Genomic DNA, 17,166 nt, shown 5'->3' on the forward strand with positions numbered 1-17,166 from the left:
GCCTGGTCTGCCTCTGACCCTGCCCTCTCCTCCTCCTGCCAGGAAGTCACACCAGAGAAGGCAGAACTGGTTCTGGTTGGGTACAGACCCTCTCTGCTTGGGAGATCAAAGGACTTGGGAGTATAGGTACTGGGGCTGTGACTCCATGGGGTGGTTGTTCCTGTGCTTAGGGGGCTTGCTGCTGCTGGGCCTCAGGAGGAACCACCACGAGGGACTGCCTCCCTGCTGGAAGGCCCTGTGTACTGGCCTGCCTGGGCCCAGCTTTGCCCCTTTCCCCTCTAAGGACTTTTTGCCTCCAACACCTCTTGAGCACTACATTCAAATTGCCAAAGAAGAGCTTGTGGGCTCTGCAGCATGGAGCTGCTATTTACGTCAAGGGAATCCCGATGTGGGGATTCCCCCACCTGGATGCCAAGAGGAGCGGGAACCCACCCGCAGTGTGGTGCTGAGCGGGAGCCTACCCCGCTTTATGTATATTCAAAACACCCCGCATGCGGTGCTAGTTGGCGGGTGCCCACCCCGCTTATATGAGTATTTTTGAGGAGTGTGCCCACCCGCACTTTGCTTCTGCCAGAGAAGTCACCGCTGTGGCCCCGGAAGTCAGGCAACCCACCTGTTCGGGGGCAGAGCCTCCTGCAGCCAAGACCCAGAAGCTGACAGCTGTGTCTGTAGAGAGCGGGTTCGCGAGTGCTAGTGGGAGCCCCGGGGGTCATGGAGAGGAGGCGCGGTGACCTCCACTCCACAAGGAAATACGGAGTGCTGCCTGGTGACCAAGCAGCCTCAAAGGAGCGACTGGAGCCCCTAGAGGTCCCCATGCAGTGCTACCCCGCATTGATGGAGACAGAGACGGCCCATCCCATGCCCCGGTGAGTGGGGCAGAGCTAGTAGTATTGGGAGGGTACAGCGGAAGCACCAGGCGAGCCCGGTGAGTGGGGATGCCTGGTGACACATGGCCAGTGCCTAATTTCAGAGTGGACTGCAGGAGAGCGGGGGCACTTTGTCTTTTCTCAAAAGCACTGGGCTGTGTCGGGGCACATTGTCGGTGGCCTCCCCCTGTGGTTGCTCCTCAGGCACCAGTAGTGCCAGTGCCTTCATTTGCTTCTCACGGCTGTACCGCCGTGGTGGACTGCTACAACATGGGGAATCTTTCTGATGGAGCCCCAGTGGGGCCCACAGGGCACAGTAGTGCCAGTGCCTGATTTATGGTTCTCAGTTGCGCCGCCGTAGAGGGCAACTGCAAAGTTGGGTGCAATACTTGCGTTGAGAGTACCAGAGCGGGGCCCCAGAGTGCCAGTGGCCCCCATTTTGTTCCCCAACCACGCCGCACCAGAGCAGGCAGCTGCAATGATTGGCACATATGTCAGGGAAAGCCCCAGTGGGGAGCCCAGAGGGCACAGTGAGTGCTAGTGGCCACAGTCTCTGCACAGCTGCCCCGCAATTAGCGGCAGTTGCAACGTTTAGTCCAGTTCAGTGCTAAGAGTCCCAGTGGGGACCCAGGAGGCACAGTGGTGCCAGCGCAATTGCGCGCTTGTGATTCTGCTGCATTGGCAGCCAGCCCTGACACTTGGGACATAGGGCATTTGCGCCTTCTGAGAAGGCCAGTTGGCCTGGGGCCAGTTTCAGTGTGTGAGGCCCTGATTAATGCGTAATGTGTTGATGCTGAGGAGGTTTGGGCCTAATGTGTTTGTGCCTAATTTCATGTTATTATGCAAAAAAAGAGTGCCTGTGCTCGGATATGTTAAAGACTGCTCTTTATTTAAAAGCAGCCCTGGAACTTCGTTTTTTGGATTGCGAAGACTCCTGTATTTAATTCATACATTAAATTTCAGTTTACCTATATTTACACATTATAATTGAGTCAGAGGTTTTAACACATCTATAACATAAAACAGTTAATACAGACGTAAATCATACACATAATGATATGTGGGTACATAAATGACAACATTCAATGACATTTAAACATATTGATTAAACAAAATTATGTTAATGAAACAAAACAATTCGGTACACCAGAGTTTGTTTCTGTAGTAGTCCTAACTTTTTAGTATTCAAAGTTTGTAGGACTAGTCACAATGGGCCTTTCGACCTTATGATTCCTTAGAATTGACTTTGATCGCCCTATTTGTGAACTTAGGTATTCCAATCCTGTAACCACCAAGGTGTAACTTTCCTTGGAACAGCCAAACAGCTGACGCGTTTCCAAACCCTTAACTAAGTTAACCGGGTTCTTCCTCAGGGCTGAGCTGGGTACCTGCGGTGTAAAAATTGGGGATTTTTAGCTTCTCCTGTTCCCTGAATTATTTGAATTGCTATTCGTCATTTTGTATGAAGGGTTACCTTAATTTTCAGAGCGTTCGTTCTCTGCCGTCCCCAAGCCTGCAGCCTTTGTTCCCTTTTCAAGATCCTCATTGAATAATACTGAGCGATCGACGGCTCAAAAGCACCCTGCACCCAGCCGCCCGAGTGCCCCTGGCAGTACAACCTGTACCCTATCCTACTTCCCCATTTGCCCTGAGCAAGTGACCAGGAGCCCAGCTCCCACAGCCGCGTGGCCTGCTAGCCAGCAGCCACCAACCGAAGGCCCCCTGCCTCTCATTGGATAGCATAGGGCCTAACTTCCTCTGCACCCGGCCGTCCCTGTGCCGCTGAGGGTGTACCCATTGTACCTACCTGACCCTGGGGGACCCCTGATTCTATGACCAGAACCTTAACTTCACCAGTCGAGTATTCACCAGAAAACCGATGACTCATTTTCCTGCCATAGGATAACATTGACTGGTTTGACTCGAACAATCTTCAAAGTATGAAGTTTTGAAACTTTAAAATATTCCTATAAAATCAGCCGAATACCGAATTCTGAAGTACTCCCCTGGGATCAGGAGAGAAGCCGGTACTGTACCTTGTAGCCCAGTACTGAACCGCAAAAGTAACCCTAACCGGGTTTACTAGTAATCTGAATTTTCTCCATAGGAATCCATTGTCTGCTTTTCTATGAAATTTCTTCTTAGTGTCTACTTAGTGTCTACTTTTGAAAACTTGAAATATTTCCTAAAAATCGTACCTACTGCTGAAACGTAATTGCTTACCTGTTTTAAGTAGAGACCCAAGTGCTGGGCCTAGTAGCCCAGTCCTGGGTCACGAAAGTAACGCAAACGTACTGTACCTGTAACCTGAATTTTCTCCCTTTAGATAACATTGCTAGATTTTCACTGAAAAGTTTCTGTGAACTTTTAAAATACCTTTTTATTCTTTAAAAATCATTGCAATAACTAAAACGTTTTTACTAAACTGTTTTCAGCTTAGGTCTCAGGACTGAATCTAAGAGCCAGTCCTGGAGTTACAAAAGTAATCGATAAAGTAATCAGCTGCATTTATGTAGAAAAACCCATTGAGCTCAATGTTAAATTGTGTTTAGAATTGTGTTGCCTACTGCAACCATTGTATCTATTGTGTTCACAAAGTTTATTGCCTCTTTGCAAAGTAATTACATGAGAGTACTCATATCGAGAAAAGTACATTTTGATAGTTGTTCAGGGCTCGAAAATTCCACTCGACCGCTTGCATAGTCGATCTAAATTTAACAAGGTCGAGCTGATTTTAGGTCCTACTCACCCTTTCTGGCAAGTAGGAAAACAAACCAACTTTGTCCTCGGTCTGTGAAAACAGAAACAAATGTGACAAGATAACAAGATTTAAAGGCATTTTTATTGCTCACAAAGTTAATGAGCAATAAAGATGCCTCTAAATCTTGTTATCTGGTCACATTTGCTCTGCTTTCAGAGATGGAGGTCAAGTAGGTTGCAGTTAGCTCGAGGACATTTTTTAAGGAACTAGTCCTGCAGGACTAGTACCATTTTGGGATTTTTCGAGCCCTACCTGTTGGTTCTAAAAATAAAACCACTATATCTTTGGATATAAAAACAATTGGCTTAGAGTTCAGTTCTTGAGTGTGTGAAACCTTTTGCTGACTGAGTGTGTACAACAAATGCTTTACACTGTCCTCTGGTACTGCCTTACTGCTCAACTAAGCACCGACTTTGGAGAGTAAGGCCATACCTGGCTTTAACCTCTGGGATTTGTGGACTCTATACCCACTGTACCTTATTCTGGTCAGTATATATAGAGCCACTTTCTCACATCCTCCTTTTGACCCTTACCTTCATGCCCACCCAGCTCTTTCCCAAATTCACTTTCAGCCTGTGTGTCTCTCTGAGCTGTATTCCTAAATCTTTGTCCCCCTCTACCTGTCCCACCTGCTCTTTCTCTGTCCCCGCCATTCTGTTTTCCCCTCTGCTCCAGTAAAATGTCACTCAAAGTGTCACACAAAAAAATGCAGTAAATGTCACACATAGGTACTCTAAAAACAGAAAAATGTAACACTGGGGCAAATTGAAAACTTTACAGCTATGTTATTAACCCACCAACATCCATTTACACATTTATCCATACAAGCACCCATTGTACATCCATCTGTCTATCCATCAATGCAGCAAGCAGGATCCATCATCCACTCTCTCACCAAGATCCAAGCACCCATCAATCCATTCATCCATCTAGCACCTAAAAGCCAACCATTCGCCCATCCATCCACAAACATTATTCCACTTACCCATATTCATTCATATCACTTGTCCCATCCATCTACCCGTCCGTCTCTCCATCCATTCATTTATCAACCTATCAAGATCCATCCGCTGAGCCATTTTTTCCTCTCGACCAATGAAACTAACTATTCACCCATCCTCCCATTTACAATCTCCATTCATCAGTCCATCCACCTACTCATTAGATGTCCCTCTGTTCGTCTATCATTCAACATACATCGACCTCAAACAGTAATGAATGAAACATGAACGTGCTCAATTTAAATGAACAGTAATCTGCTATGTAATTAAAAATCGCAGTGTCCTATTGAGGGGGTGAATCCTAAAAAATGTAAACCTGCAATAAAAGCCAAACAAAAAAAATGAGCAAATGAAACAAGCTAGAGCTTTTAAATGTCCTACAATGTTACTGTGTGCTATTAAAATATCTATTTAATGCATTCAGTGCTTAAAATCTTTGACGCTGCACTGAAAGCCAGTTGTGATACTCGCAACATTAGTTGGCAGCTGCATAAGGAACCAGAAGGCCGTAAAAAGAAAGTGTCCAATTTACGGACAAATGCTGTCCGCTATCAGATAAATAACGGACAATGGACGTCAGGCTGTAATGACGGACCCGTTTGTGCAATTTACGGACAGAAGGAGATTCAAAAACCATCAGGCAAGTCAGCAATTATTTCACTCTGCGCTGTTTTTGTTTTTTCCCAGTTGATTTTTATGTTTAGGGTGAATCTATACAACTGCATGTTCCAGCATGCAATGCACGGCACGAAAATAAGCCTGTTGAAGGTGCTTCCAGGCAAACTTCTAATTTTCTGCACCAATCCAACATTGGACTTTTCCTCATTAGCAGTTCATTTGCCTTTGATGCATGTTTTCGATTTTCCTGCATCAATTCGACCACAAAAGGAAAGCTGGTCGTTAACTGCTAGATAGGCCGACTTTGAAGCTGGGGACCCGGGTTCGAGTCTCGGCGTTCGCTCAAACATTCTTTGATTCTGTGCAAATCACTTAAACTCCCCTTGCCTAAAAAAAATCCGTATGCAATTGGTGCTCTTGAAAAGCTCTCCGATACCTTCGGGTCGAGTTCGCGCTGTTAAAATTGAAGGGAAAAAAAAGCTGGTCTCACGCACTTCCGGTGGCGCCGGAACCGAGAGCTGGTTGACAAGCATGACTCTTACGCACTTCTGGTTGCACCGGAAGTTACCTTACCTGCAAAGCCTCCCCGTTTGGTCTACGCTGCGAACTGCGAGAGAGGGAGATGGTGGAGAGACATTGTGGTCTTTTAAAGTGTGGGTATGGCGTTTCTTGTGCTTTTCGTTTTCTGCGCGCAGACAGACCTTGAGTGCGTGGTTGAGAAAATATTTTATAAGCTAAGAACGCGAAGATCAGATTATCATCTCCAGGAGGACGATCCGGTTAATTATTGATTTCTGTTTTGGATGGAGATTTTTGGCTTCTGCTGTTCGATTAAAGGAGTTGTTTTTCAAATACTCAACGGGACACAAACAAACGGCGCAAACTGTAAATGTGTAAACATGTAGTCATGTGTACAGGGCTAAATTCTCGCAGGGACAATTGAAGTTGCTGGTGTATAGTGTTAGCAGTAACTTTAGAGGGGTAAAATCCCTCGCAGATTCCATTTTTTTTTTTTTACTTTCATTTTTTCTTTAAGTGCTATAGTGACCAAAATGGGTGATTTTCTAAGTGCAGGTCTGTCTTAGACAGGAAAAATAAACATTTCCTTTCAGGCTGGATAGGGAAATCGAGTGTTTTTAAAAGACAAAAGAAAGTTACATTTTGGTCAATGGTTTGAAAAAACGGGAGCTAGTTCTGTTAATGTTTTGGACAGTTAACCTGCTATAAAGAGCAAAGCGAAGCAAACTAGTTCTGTGCAGACTCAGCCTACCACATCAATGCGTCCTTTTACTTAACACTATTTCATTCTTTGTGAGCACTGAGATGTGAGTACACCTCCCTACATAGCAGACCGCAATGAATTTAGGGTTGTACCAAAGGTAGTGTGTGTGTTAGGTGTGGAAAACTCACCTGGGCTCGGGTTAATATAGGCTTTTTTTATTTTAAGTGGCCAAGGCTTGTTGCATTTGTACGTGTCACTGCTTCGGGATCTGGCGAGTCCCCTCACTGTATTTTCCTGGTAATTATCTGCAGCGCTATGAGTACGTTACTAAGGTAGTATGTGTAAATACAAAACTGGCTGTTCGTACAAGTGCATATGCTATACATGTGTGGTCAAATGCGTGTAGGTGAAGTTGAATTTATGTAGGGGTTTCTGACCAGACCAACGAACATAGCTTCATTCTGGACTTTGCGTAGAACAGTTTTACATGCATGCTAGTACGCGGCACAACTAACAATGTGGAGTTTTCTGTACAATACAAGATTATAAAGTTGTGTGTGCATGGTAGTAGCTCCTACAGTATGGAGACCATTTTTGTGTGCGCGAGGGTATATGTTTACTAAAAACGTTTGTACACATTTGCGCTCATGCTTTTGTTACAGTTTGTGCGTCTTGGTGCATACTTAAAAGGAAATACTTGTTTCGAGTGTGCGAACTGTGTGTGTATACAACCATCAGAGTGCATTTGTTTGTTTCGGAGTATATTTTCTTGTAAGTGGCTTACGTTTCAAACTAGTGTGCAATTAGGCGCTACGGGCACTTTGAAGTTTGACTTTGGAGTCTGTGAAAGGCACTGGAACGAACGCACTAGAGGTTAAGGATGGACATGTTTTACCTCCGGAGTTTTGATGTTCGTTTCCACCTTTTGAGTGCTGTGTTACTGCTAGTGTCTTGATGTAGTAGCTTTCCATTGGTTGTGATGCAGTGAGTTGTTTTTCAGTATTCTGAGGCTCTGGAGGTTTGAAGTTGGGAAGTGTTCTGAAGCAACAAGTATTGTAAATGACTGGTCTTGTATGCGTCTCCTGCTTTATTATTCTGATGCTGTGAGAATTTGAACATGTTTATTTTGAGTCGTGATTATTTCTTTATATTACAATTCAAACATCAGCTGGGGGGGGGGCACTTGCTTTATTGCACTGGAGCTCATGACTCATTGGCTTCGCCGCTGCTGGTTCCCCATGTGCATCTCTAGCCACTAGACCACATCTCCTGTGAAAGCTCAGGTCATTGAGGTTCGGGGTTCCAAGAGGACTTCACCCTGAGCTGTTAGTGGCTCGCCCACGTCTATTGAGCGGTGTGTGAGCTCACCTCTCAACACCAGTGGGGCAAGCTCAGTTGAATTTCATGCTTTATTAATGTAAAAGTGTGTTTGTGGGAGCCTATCTGAAAGTGGTTGAATGTGGCACTTAATTTCGAAAGAGGTGCCAGTGGGAGTTTGTGTCTCAAAGCCTGGTCATGTTATGTGTCATGAAATGTCAGAATGTGGTTCTCCAGTAAAACGTAATCTTGATGGTATGACTGACGCTTTATTATTTATAATCCAGAATAACTATTCTGAAGCCCAAAACAGTATTTAATAGCACAATGAAAGAGTCACTACTGTGTTTCTTGGTCAGCAGAGTTATACATTAGATGAGACTGGCCCAGGAAAGATAGTTGTCTATCATCATATTCAGATATTGTATCACTATACATTAGGAGGCAGAGGTGTACACTTTCTCGCTCTCCCTCAGTAGCTGCTTTTCTTGATCTACTTTTTACCTCCCTCCTTTCCTCCTCTCCATACTCCTTTCATGCACTGCCTGTTTTTCTTCCTACTCTTTGCTCTCCCCTCACCAATTGCTTTTCATTTCCTGTCTTTCCCTTCCAATTTCTTCTCTCTCCCCTTTTACTCTAGCCTCTAGGTCAGTTTCCCCCCACCCCCTCTTTCCACTTGCATAATTTTCCTTTCTTGCGCTCCAAAATCTGCTTTTCCCGGTTCTCTTCACTCATCTCATTCCTTGTTTACCCAATTTGTCTGGTTTCCACATACATCTCGTCCACACTCCCTTTATTAGGTCTCGACAATTCTATCCCGTAAGGGATAAATAGACGAGAGTATAGAGGGCAAACCAAGCTCTGAAACCACCGCGGATTGCGTCCAGTTCATGTGGTGCACTCGTGCGGAACGCGCGTCCACATCAAAGCCATCAGCCTCCCTCCCACAGGCATCTGAAGCTTCCCCAGTGTGCGCTCGGCCTCAGGCATTGAAGCGTGAAGCTTTCCAAGCGCACGCTCAGCCTCCCTTCTCCTCCCCTCCTAATTCACCCCTGCCAGGCCCCTAAGGCTGACTTCTTAGGACTGACTTTATCTAATCTCTGTCCCTCACCCCTTCTTTATTTATTCTTTCTCTCACCCCTTTATTTCTTTTCTCGTCTGCTTCTTTTCTATGTTTACTTCTGTCACCCCTATCGTTTTCTCTTGCTATCTCACACTTTTTCTTTCTCTCTCCACACTATTCTTTCCTACTTCCCGCTCTATTCTCCCTTTCATCCTCATTCTTTCTCTTTCATCTCCCCTCCCCTTCTATCCTTCCTCTCTTTAGCTCTCTCTTCGTATTGTCACGTCTTCTCCGGTCTCTCGCCTTTTCTCTTGTTTGTTCTCTTTCTCACTCTCTCTACTGTCGTTATCTCCCCCGCTGCTTCTCAAGTGACTGAAAGAGTGTGTTCTGAAATAGACGATTCAACAGAAGTTGGAATTTACTTGAAAAACCCACTATAAGCTACAACATAATGCATTTAAACCTGCGAGGATTGTACCTCGGGAAGACTGGGATAATTGCCGGCTTTGCCTTTCTGCCTTTGCCCTTTCATGAATACATGCCCTCTTTTGTTTGGTTTCAGTGCACCACAGTTGTCTTCTGTCTGTGTACACACACGTACAAACAAATCAGCCACATGAATGCACACGAACAAATGCTCCCACGTGCAACATCTAAGATACACATCTACCACGCAAAAAAGACACACACCTAAACAACCAACCACACAAACAAACGCACACGCAACTACCCAAATATACATACACAGTTACACACACAGACGCAACTACTCAAATACACGTATCTGGGCAAGCAAATAAACCAGACGCCTCACAGACACAAATAACCACATTAATACACCTACTCTGCGAAACGCGCAAATGCAACCACAACAATACACTTGGTACCCATGCAAATATATCCACACGCACAGACGCAGCTATGCAAATATACATTCGCACACATTCATAAGCTTCCATATACACACCTACCTGCACAACCACATAAATATGCACACAGACATACGTACATTAGCAAATATACCCACTCACACACGCAACCACACAAATAAGCAAAGATTACACCCACACAAACATTCACAAACCACCAAATACACATAAACCCCTACACACAAACGCCACCACACAAAATACATACGAGCACACAAATGCCCGTACATACTTACACACACACACACACACACACACACACTAAAACATGCTCACATATACACAGATATGCTTGCATGTACACCCATGCCTATACGTATCCACACACACACACACATACATACACGTGCATAAATACCTTCAGCGGTTCAGTTGTTTGATTATTCGGTAGTCACTGAAGCAATATTCTCGTGGTGTTTAGTAAATATGTATACTATTTGCCCGTGACGTTTCTCTGGGCTCAGATAGCTGGACCAAGGAATGTAATGTTTATGAAATGCGTGAATGGCCCCTCCACTGTTTTCCTCGTTAGTCAACAAAAAACAATATAGGGTTATACCTAATGTTTATGAAAACACAAGTCCTGTAGCAGGACCCATGGGAGTCGGGAGAGATACAGGCACAGCCTACGCTTTTAAAGTCATTGTCTTATCAGAATGTTCGACCTTCACCATCATTGGTCGCATTAGGATACAGGTAACTGGAAACAGATAGGGAAAGGCTGGGGATTTCGAGCACATAGAGGCAGTAAGGGCCTGTGTAGCCAGAACCACCACAGCACCACCCCAGCATCACTCAGCGCCACCCTAGCATCACTCAGCGCCACCCCAGCATCACTCAGCGCCACCCCAGCATCACTCAGCGCCACCCCAGCATCACTCAGCGCCACCCCAGCATCACTCAGCGCCACCCCAGCATCACTCAGCGCCACCCCAGCATCACTCAGCGCCACCCCATTATCACTCAGCGCCACCCCATTATCACTCAGCGCCACCCTAGCATCACTCAGCGCCACCCTGGCATCACTCAGCGCCACCCCAGCATCACTCAGCGCCACCCCAGCATCACTCAGCGCCACCCCAGCATCACTCAGCGCCACCCCAGCATTCACTCAGCGCCACCCCAGCATCACTCAGCGCCACCCCAGCATCACTCAGCGCCACCCCAGCATCACTCAGCGCCACCCCAGCATCACTCAGCGCCACCCCAGCATCACTCAGCGCCACCCCAGCATCACTCAGCGCCACCCCATTATCACTCAGCGCCACCCTAGCATCATTCAGCGCCACCCTAGCATCATTCAGCGCCACCCTAGCATCACTCAGCGCCACCCCAGCATCACTCAGCGCCACCCCAGCATCACTCAGCGCCACCCCAGCATCACTCAGCGCCACCCCAGCATCACTCAGCGCCACCCCAGCATCACTCAGCGCCACCCCAGCATCACTCAGCGCCACCCCAGCATCACTCAGCGCCACCCCAGCATCACTCAGCGCCACCCCAGCATCACTCAGCGCCACCCCAGCATCACTCAGCGCCACCCAGCATCACTCAGCGCCACCCAGCATCACTCAGCGCCACCCAGCATCACTCAGCACCACCCCAGCATCACTCAGCGCCACCCCTGCATCACTCAGCGCCACCACAGCACTACTCAGCACCACCACAGCACTACTCAGCACCACCACAGCACTACTCAGCACCACCACAGCACTACTCAGCACCACCACAGCACTACTCAGCACCACCACAGCACTACTCAGCACCACCACAGCACTACTCAGCACCACCACAGCACTACTCAGCACCACCACAGCACTACTCGGCACCACCACAGCACTACTCGGCACCATCACAGCACTACTCGGCACCACCACAGCACTACTCGGCACCACCACAGCACTACTCGGCACCACCACAGCACTACTCGGCACCACCACAGCACTACTCGGCACCACCACAGCACTACTCGGCACCACCACAGCACTACTCGGCACCACCACAGCACTACTCAGCACCACCACAGCACTACTCAGCACCACTCAGCACCACCACAGCACCACTCAGCACCACCACAGCATCACTCAGCACCCCCACTGCACCACTCAACACCACCACAGCGCCACCCCAGCATCACTCAGCGCCACCCCAGCATCACTCAGCGCCACCCCAGCATCACTCAGCGCCACCCCAGCATCACTCAGCACCACCCCAGCATCACTCAGCACCACCCCAGCATCACTCAGCACCACTCAGCATCACCACATCCTCACTCAGCACTACTCCAGCATCACTCAGCACCACCCCAGCATCACTCAGCACCACCCCAGCATCACTCAGCACCACCCCAGCATCACTCAGCACCACCCCAGCATCACTCAGCACCACCCCAGCATCACTCAGCACCACCCCAGCATCACTCAGCACCACCCCAGCATCACTCAGCACCACCCCAGCATCACTCAGCACCACCCCAGCATCACTCAGCACCCCCACTGCACCACCCTAGCATCACTCAGCGCCACCCTAGCATCACTCAGCACCACCACATTATTACTCAGCACCACCACATTATCACTCAGCACCACCAGATTATCACTCAGCACCACCACCACAGCATCACTCAGCACCACCACCACAGCATCACTCAGCACCACCACCACAGCATCACTCAGCACCACCACCACAGCATCACTCAGCACCACCACCACCACCACCACAGCATCACTCAGCACCACCACCACAGCATCACTCAGCACCACCACCACAGCATCACTCAGCACCACCACCACAGCATCACTCAGCACCACCACCACAGCATCACTCCGCACCACCACCACAGCATCACTCCGCACCACCACCACAGCATCACTCCGCACCACCACCACAGCATCCCTCAGCACCACCACCACAGCATCCCTCAGCACCACCACCACAGCATCACTCAGCACCACCACCACAGCATCCCTCAGCACCACCACCACAGCATCCCTCAGCACCACCACCACCACAGCATCCCTCAGCACCACCACCACAGCATCCCTCAGCACCACCACCACAGCATCACTCTGGAATACCACAGCAGCACTATGCGCTACCACAGCATCACTCAGGGGCACCACAGCATCACTCAGGGGCACCACAGCATCACTCAGGGGCACCACAGCATCACTCAGGGGCATCACTCAGGGGCACCACAGCATCACTCAGGGGCACCACAACATCACTATGCTCTACCACAGCATCACTGAACGCCACAGCATCACTCCGCGCCATCACAGCATCAATCTGTGCAACCATTCAACAACTGGTTCAAATATGTTCTCTCAATGTTTCAAGCTTTATTACAAATGTCACAAAAAGATGTTAATATTTCACTTCTGTTCTTGGATTTTCGTCGCAATAAAATACACTGAACATAATCTTCACAAAAGTTATTTACAAAAGTTTAAGCTATTGCCATTATAAATTACAATCCCTTTTATTTAAGTATTAATTATTTAAAAAAATTAAAAGCCATTGTTATTTGTAATATCAATACATCTAAGTCACGTAAATACAAAACATGTTACATTACAAATGCTATCGGTGTCATATTTGCGAAAGTTATAACTATTGGCATTGTAAATGACAAAGCTATTCATTTAGCTATTTTCAAAACAAACACATAAATAAAAAAAATGTAGTTAACAAGACCAATAGCTCAAACTTTCCTAATGCGAGACCTATTGTATTGCAAATGCTTGTCTGTTTAGGTCTCGACCTCTGGCAATGCCTCTGGCATTGCAGATGTCGAGACATATAGAGGTGAAACAGGAAAGCTGAACCAGGCGGATTACGCCGAGTGCACACGCTTGCAGTCTGCTGCCACAGCAATGCCGAAATCTTCACACTTCAAAGGAATGCTCTTCCCCGCCCCCCTCTGTGCAATGCCTCTTCTCTCACCCTTTCGCTATCTCCCCCGCCCTCCCTCCTTCAGCCTCTTTCTCTGCAGTGCACTCTCTCTCCTCCTCACACCCAACATTTGTCTCTCACACCACAGGCAGCTGCTATGTAATTTGGGGCATAGCTTTAAACCTGTTAACTAAAATCTTGTGCATCAAACGTGCCACTGTCTGTTGTATCTAGACGTATTACTAGTAGGGCTGGCGCACAGCGGGTTTAAGAAAAAGTTTCTCCAATTTAAGGTGCTATGCAAGTAACGTCAGGCGTCCCTCGACGTTCGTTATAACACAGTAAGTTTGTGGGGCCAGTGGACCACTGGTCCCATCCTTGTATGCACACTATTTTGCCTCCATGAAACACAGAGGATTCACGCTGTTTTAGTGGTGGTTTAAATGCGTTATTTATTCATCAGAATTTCCTCGATTTAACTTCACATTGGTTCAATAATATTGATCATTTTCACCACATGACACAATCCTTTATACACATCCAATGCATTTCGGGGTTATCGTGCACCCCTTCATCAGGGAAAGGACACTACAAACAAAACATGAAAAAATAACAGTAAAACAGTTTGTCGAACATATGGGTTAAATGCTAACAGAGTCGGGGAGGGGTCGGTTTGTGCAGGTTGGCAGGGTGTTGTGAGTTCAAGTGTCATTTAGTGGGTTCACCTTAATGGAAACAAAATCCCGTGAAAAAAATAAACTTGGTTGAACCATGCTTACGTGTAACACGTTTGTCGTGTCGCCTAGTTCTGTGGGTAAAGGGTAATGGAGAGTATGTTAAGTTAACGAATAACGGAAAAGGTTAGCGCCTGTGAAAAGTATCCAGGTGCTAGCGAAGTGAAACTAACCTGTGGGTAAATGGCGAATTGCTCCGATCGTGTACGCGGGTCCGGGCGGAAACGCCTCTGACCGCGTTTCGTGAGATTCAAAAAGGCACAATCACGTGATATCTCCAAAGTGAAAAAAACGCTCACTCGGAATTAAAGGGACCGGGAAAACGTGAACAATGGCTCGTAGTGAGTTAAAAGAACATGAGCAGGGTCAATGGAACGGGATGGGGTGATTTAGCTAGTGTATATGACATACTGTTTTGAGTAGGGAGAAATGGAGTCTGTAACAGGTGGTTAAATATATTGTAATCAGCGGAACCCAGAAACTGGATACTTAATAATCAGAGAATAACAGGATAAACACTGCAAAGAATAATATACAATAAAAAGGGTAAATGAATGCGTAATCATCCGATCACACAGGAATTACTGAGTCAGTCCATGAGCAACCTTATAGGTAACAAGAGAGTTCGATTCTGTCGTTTAAACCAAATGGCTTCTGTGTTGACAGTCTTTGGATCCAAGTGTTTTCTCTTTGGAGAAGAAATTTAGTATTGTCTCTACCTTCACATTTTGGAATCATTTCCAGTAGGGTGAACTTCATTTGGGAAATGTTATGTTTTTCTTCATGAAAATGTACTGCCAATGCAGATTTGGTATTTTTAAGACGGATATTAGATTTGTTGTCAGTAAGTCTTGTTTTGATTTTTCGTTCCTTCTTACCAATATATAGTTTTCCACATGGACATTTTAAAGCATAGATGACATTACTGGTGTCACATGTAGCATTGACCTGTAGTTTTATCTTGTGACCTTTCATTGGGTGGTTGATTGTGTTTCCTCGGATGATGCTATTGCAGTTTCCGCAATTGAGGCATGGTTTGGTGCCTGTATAGATGGTAGTTGTAACAGGTTTGTGTTGTACTAGTTCTCCAAGATTACGTGCTCTGGTGAACGCAAATAATGGAGGTTCCATGAAAATCTGATTGAAATCCGGTTCCAGATTCAATAATGACCAATGTTGGTGTATAATCCGTTTGAACTTGGTGGTAGCTGTCGAAAATTTTGAAACAACCACTATACGGGTCTGTTGTTTTTTGACACTGGGTTGTAAGAGTTTTTGTCTGTCTGTATTTGTAGTCTTCTGTTTAGAATCTCTGATGATATTGTCTGGGTATCCTCTATTTTGAAATTTGGTAGCAATTTCTTGGATTCTGTGTGTGGCTTTCTCTGGGTCTGATGTAATTCTTTTGGCACGTGCCATTTGCGAAAATGGTAAGTGTGTCTTTAAGTTTGGTTCATGGAAACTGGTGCAGTGAAGCATGTTGTTCCTGTCGGTTGGTTTAATGAATAGATCTGTTTCAAATCCTTGGCCCTTGATGGAAACTTAAACATCCAGGAAATTAACACTCTTTTCTGATATTTCCCACGTTAGTTGAATATGTTCATCAATATGATTGAATTCCGTCAAACGATGTTGCAGTTCTTCTTTGGTGTTTTTCCATACGATAAAGATATCGTCAATGTACCGTGTGAAGAGTAGTAGGTGGTCTGTCCATAGTTTGTTATTGAATATGTGGGTTTCTTTGAATTGCTGCATAAAGATGTTAGCATACACGGGTGCTGCTGAATTGCCCATAGCCATTCCCACAAGCTGTTGATACCATGTATCTTGATATCTAAAGTAGCTTTGGTACAGTGTGAAAAGCATGAGTTCCATCAGGAACGTTTGAAAAGATACCTCCATTTCAGAATTGAGTAGAGACTGTTCTATTGCTTCAATACCCAGAGAGTGGGGTATTGAGGTGTACAGTGAGCGTACATCTGCAGTGCACAAAATTAAGTTGTCATTTGCGTCAACAGTTAAGCTCATGAGTTTAGAAATGAAGTGTGTGGTGTCTTTGGTATAGGTTCGCATCGCTTGTACCATTGGTTGGAGATACTTGTCCAGCAGTTGACCTATGGGTTCGTGGAGACTCCCGCATGTAGAGACTATTGGTCTCCTGGGGGGGTCCCATAGATTTTTGTGAATTTTCGGAACCATTCTCAAGGTTGGACTCTTCGGATTGGTTTTAATAAGACTGTATACATTGCAATAACGTAATTCAAGGCTCAATTTTTACCCATCCAATGACAGGACAAAAAATCTCCTTACGACACTCTAGCACATTGATACCAAGGATGTTATTTATGGAATAAAGTGCCCTTGTGGTAAAATTTATGTTGGCCAAACAGAAAGGAAAATAAAAATCAGAATAACAGAACACAATAGCAATATTCGCCTTAAAAATTTGAAATCCACAGTGGCAACTCATTGGTCTGAAGCAGGACATAACATAACACAATTGAGATTCACTATACTGGAAGTAATGGAACCACAAAAAGATTTAGACCCACATAGAAAAAGACTAAGAGCTGAATACTACTGGATTAAAAAATTGGGAAGTCTACACCCAAGCGGTCTTAACGACAGAATAGCATTATCATGTTTTTTGTAACCACCAAATTAAGAATGTACTTGTCTTTTCTGCTCTACATGTAACTGCCTAAAATACATCTAACATAAGATCCTCATCCAACATGGCCGACATTATGTTCATTGTTAT

At 46.0% G+C, this 17,166-nt stretch overlaps 1 protein-coding gene across 10 annotated transcripts in view; it reads left to right on the forward strand.

Moving 5' to 3' along the window:
- The first annotated feature begins 5,786 nt into the window (after positions 1-5,786).
- The window catches only part of CLASRP (CLK4 associating serine/arginine rich protein), an 893,416-nt gene continuing 882,036 nt past the window's right edge, over positions 5,787-17,166 (forward strand). For 3 of the 10 annotated variants that reach the window (XM_086938427.1, XM_086938432.1, XM_086938428.1), the window contains exon 1: positions 5,804-5,899. The gene's annotated coding sequence lies outside the window, so the exon portion shown is untranslated. Of the gene's footprint in view, positions 5,904-17,166 lie in introns of all 10 variants that reach the window. The other 7 variants (XM_086938423.1, XM_086938429.1, XM_086938425.1 and 4 more) reach the window with 4 other exon arrangements.

The sequence above is a fragment of the Lissotriton vulgaris genome, chromosome 9 (assembly GCF_964263255.1).
Source record: "Lissotriton vulgaris chromosome 9, aLisVul1.2, whole genome shotgun sequence".
Lineage (NCBI taxonomy): Eukaryota > Metazoa > Chordata > Amphibia > Caudata > Salamandridae > Lissotriton > Lissotriton vulgaris.